The sequence below is a fragment of the Tenrec ecaudatus genome, chromosome 3 (genome assembly GCF_050624435.1).
Source record: "Tenrec ecaudatus isolate mTenEca1 chromosome 3, mTenEca1.hap1, whole genome shotgun sequence".
NCBI lineage: Eukaryota > Metazoa > Chordata > Mammalia > Afrosoricida > Tenrecidae > Tenrec > Tenrec ecaudatus.
In genome coordinates, this window is record NC_134532.1 from 25671818 (window position 1) to 25676699 (window position 4882).

Below are 4882 nucleotides of genomic sequence, written 5' to 3' on the forward strand. Positions count from 1 at the left end.
GTGGGGTTAATTGAAGGGCAGAGGGATAAATGGCCTGGTGAACCTAGCCTTTCTCGTGTCTTTCTTTCTAATGGTGGGACCAGGGTGCAGGTACCTTAGCCAGTCCCCTGCTTCAGCTAGCAAGGCTCACTTCCTGCAAGTTATCCCAGAGGAGAAGCCAAATGGATCTACCCTGATGCAGCCCTGGATGCTGGAGCACCCGTGTGGAGACCCCTGCTAGCACTGAGATGTTTACATATCCACTGATTCAGCTTTCCTCCTGCAGTTGGCATCACTGTGTCTGTTTTGAGAGATGGAGGAGAACTTTGTGGATTTGTATTGGACACATGGGTTAATATTGGACTTATTAACTTGGGCAGCACTAGGTTTGGGTGTTTTCTTGATGTGCACTTACCATTTACATAAAACTCTCTTTTATTCATGAGTTTCTGTGGATTTGTTTCTCTAAAGTACCCAGACTATCACATATACTAAACAAAGTCAAAGACTTTTCATGCTAAGAAAAAAAAACTACAAATCTAACATAAAACAGATATAACTCAGTATGTTAATAAGCTAATATACATTCCTAAAAAAGAAAAAGTCAAAATGTCATACTTAGAGGAGAGAGAAAAACACGCCACCTCAGAAAAAGGACAAACATAAATGTCCACTTTTACCAATGATATTAAAAACTGACTGTATGTTCTAACTACAGCAATGAGATTAACATTTTTTAAAGAGGCTTCCATGAAAGAAATAAAAATTCCTCTAATCATAATTTAGTTATCGTATCGATAAAATATTAATGATATGCCATAAATAACTAATAAATATTAAAATGCTGTAGGCTACATTTCAACACACAGTAATAACTTTTGGTACAAACTCACTAACCATTAATTGCTAATCAGGAGGGTAAAGGGAAAATGGTGGGAGAAAGGACACTGATCACAATGATATACATATAACCCCCTCCCAGAGCGATAGAAAACAGAAGTGTGTGAAGGAAGACATCTGTCTGTGTAAGACATGAAAAAATCATAATGATTTACAAATTATCAAGGTTTCATGAGGGATAGATGGAAATAAAAATGAGAAGCTGATAGCAAGGGCTCAAGTAGAAAGAAAATGTTTTGAGAATGATTAAGCCAACAAATGTACAAATGTGCTTGACACAATGGATGGATGTGTGGATTGTGATTAGAGTTTTACAAGCCCCAATGTTTTCATTTAAGAAATACAGCATGATCAAAATTACAGCATTTATCTTAAAGAAAAGGAAGTGCAAAATTATTCAGATTAGAACCATAAAGCAGGGAACATGCTTCCACCCATTTTGTGATGATGTCATGGATTTAGAGTCCTGTAGTTTTCTGTAGTGTTGAAGGTCCTCATATACTGATAAATTAATGAACTAAAACAAGAAAATTCTATGCACATATTAGTGAATATATATATGGATTTACATATATAGACACACATATATGTATATGATACACACACGTATATTAAGGTGGGCAGCAAAAAGGATAGATGTTCACCCAAAAACTGAAGTTTGGGGGCTTGAACACACTGAGCCATGGATGCTCCAGTTAGCATTGGACTCATAGGGTTCAGTTGAGCTGGGCTGGGTTCTCTTGATAAAAGTTTACTTCTTGATATAAAGCACTTTGTTATGCACATGTCAGTGTCTATAGTTGTATTTTTCTAGACAACCCAGCCTAACGCAGGTCCCCATCACATTGGTGTCCTATGAGGGCGAAAAGGTGTATCTGACAAGCTGCTCTTGGAGAAAGGCACATCACCAGGAAGTCTGAAAAGATGATCAACAATTCCCTGACACCGAGTCAATCCTATGTTCCTCCAGGGCTGTGGATTTGGGGTGGGTGTAAATCTATTTATAATAAAAGTAACCTGTTAAGCTTGTAAAAAACACAGAGCACTTCCAAGGCACAACACACACATATTCTCTGCACCAAACGTCAACACTCACATTTATAACATGTGAAGAACTTAGTAGACTCATGGTCACACTTGATGTAAGAAGTTAGTATAACACTAAGAGCTTTATATTCATGGGGGAAGCATGACATGCACACTGTGGAGAGGAAATTACTACACTTGTTTATGTAACAAATATTCCCATTACTCAGCTGACATACTACAGTAGCATCAATTACTATGCCCCCACACACACATATTTTCCTTTTTAATGAAAATATTCACAGTTACTGAGGCCAGCTTTCTAAAAGATTCCATCATCACATATCTATAGAGTTTCCTCTGAAAAGGATCCAGCAATACCCATTCTTCTTAGGAGAAATCCATAGCTACCTCTTCAACAGACACAGTGCCCTACAACATCTCATATATTCTGGTTCGGCAAGGTACCATGCATTCCACTATGTGAAAGGATGAAGATGACAGTCCTGGGAAACAGAGACTTCACATGGGGATTAGACACAGGGGTCTTGTTCTACTAAGGTTTACCATCAGGGTCTAGCTACCAGCCTCATCCCTTCACCCATTAGACCAAAGGTTCTCAGCCTGTGGGTTGAGACCCATTTGGGGGCCGAAAACCCTTTCATAGGGGTCGCCCAATTCCTAAGAGTAGCAAAATTACAGTAATGAAGTAGTAATGAAAATAATTTTCTGGTTGGGGGGTGAGCACACATGAGAACTCTATGAAAGGGTCGCAGCATTAGCAAAAAAGAGAAAACAGACCTCAAGATAGCATTGACTTAAATATAGAAATACTTGAAAGGCTGCTGAAGTAAACTTAAAAAAAAGGGGGTTGTGCACAGGGAAAAAGCTACGGTATACAAACATTCCCGGGATGAGGACCAGGTAATATGGCAGGGACCAGACCAAATACAGGGGTACACATGGTAGGCAACTAAAAAGGAGGTGAGGAAAGGGGAAAAAATAATAAAAAGAAAAGGGTAACAGGGGCACTTGGCACTAACCCACCCAAGGGGAGGTTATTGTTTGTGTCTCCACAGGGAAAAGGGACCAGACTTCAACCTGGTGCTCCAAGATGTGAATGCAACATGCCAGCATGGAGTAGGGAACCAATGGAGAGGTCTGGGAGGCCGGTCCCAATACCAACTACTAAGTGGACACCTGCCCCTCCCCTCAGAAGCATTTATTTCAAAGGATGGCCCCGAATCTACAGCTCCAGAAGAGGGACATATCTGATCGGAGCACATGGGAGCAGATGAAGGGGGAGGAGGAGAGAGTGGAGCACATCATGGCCCACCAGACCAAGAGGTCAATGTTCCCAATTAGAGAAGCCAGTCGACAGAGAACAGCACATGGCCGGCCCCACTATGAGACATGACATCCCTCACTGACCAATAGCCCTACAGGGGACAGCACCGGAGATACAGTGTGGGAATTGTACCCAATCAGATCCTGCCACACCGAGGAAAAACATTAAGGGGGTGCAACAGAAGAGCAAGGGAATGGAGCAACGAGGTCCCCAGGGAATGCTGAAAGTGTACTTAGGGGCCAGGGTTTGGTGCCCCAACATACTGGACTGCAAAACACTCCTAAAGACCAACAAACAAGTGTTACAGCTCTTTTAGAACTTGTCTAGCAGGTTTTCTGGTTTTTCTGGAAAACCCCCACACACCAGAAAAAGCAAAAAGAAAAAAACGACCGACAAACAATCCTTGAACTAACCAAAAGCTTTTCTTTCTTGTTTTGTTTTGTTTTGTAGTTTTTGTCATTGATTTGTTGTTGTTGTTGTTGTTGTTGTTGTTGTTTGCTGTATATTGTTCTTTTTTGTGCCCTGTCTTGTTTTATGCATGTTATGATCTCCGCAGGTCTGTCTAAATAAGATAGGCTGGATGAACAATTGGAGGAGAAAACAAGGGTACTGATAGTTCCGTGGGGACATGGGAGACAGGGAGGTGGAGGGAGAGGAAGTGGTGTTAATAAACCCAGGGATAAGGGAACAATAAGTGATCCAAATCAGTGAGGAGGAGGGTATGGGAGGCCTGGCAGAGCATGATCAAGGGTAATGTAACTAAGAGGAATTGCTGAGAACCTGATGGGGATTGAGCATGATAGTGGGACAGGAGGGCACTCAAAGGAAATAGAGGAAAGAGCTGGGAGGCAAAGGGAACTTATAGAGGTCTAAATAAAGGCATGTACATATGCAAATATATTTATACATGAGGATGGGGAACTAGATCTATGGGCATAAATTTATAGGGTTAGTATTCAGGTAGCAGAAGGACATTGGGCCTCCACTCAAGTACTCCCTCGATGCAAGAATACATTCTTCTATTAAATTGGCATTCTAGAATGTTCACCTTCCAGACACAACCATTGAAGACAAAGCAGGTGAACAACCAAATGTGGTGAAGAAAGCTGATGGTACCCGGCAATCAAAAGATATAGCATCTGGGGTCTTAAAGGCTTGAACGTAAACAAGCAGCCATCTGGCTCAGAAGCAATAAAGCCCACATGGAAGAAGCACACCAGTCTGTGAGACCACGAGGTCATTGAAGAATGATGAAGCCAACAAATGTACAAATATGCTTGACAAAATGGATGCATGTATGGATTGTGATAAGAGTTTACAAGTCCCCAATAAAATGTCTAAATTAAAAAACACAGCATGATCAAAATTACAGCCTTTACCTTACAGAAAAGGAAGTGCAAAATTATTTAGATCCGAACCCTGAAACAGGGAATATGTTTCCAACCATTTTGTGTTGAAAGTCATGGATTTAGAGTCCTGTAGTTTTCTTTCATGTTGAAAGTCCTCATATACTGATGAATTAATAAACTAAAACAAGAAAATTCTATGCACATATTAGAGTGAATATATATGGATTTACATATATGTATATGATAAACACACATATATTAAGGTGGGCAGCAAAAAAGG

General features: G+C 40.6%; 1 non-coding gene across 1 annotated transcript; it reads left to right on the forward strand.

Annotated features, from left to right (window-relative positions):
- The first annotated feature begins 3549 nt into the window (after positions 1-3549).
- Positions 3550-3610, forward strand: LOC142444047 (U7 small nuclear RNA). Its single transcript, XR_012783728.1, has one exon. It is a non-coding gene; the product is annotated as a U7 small nuclear RNA (small nuclear RNA).
- Positions 3611-4882: the final 1272 nt, after the last annotated feature.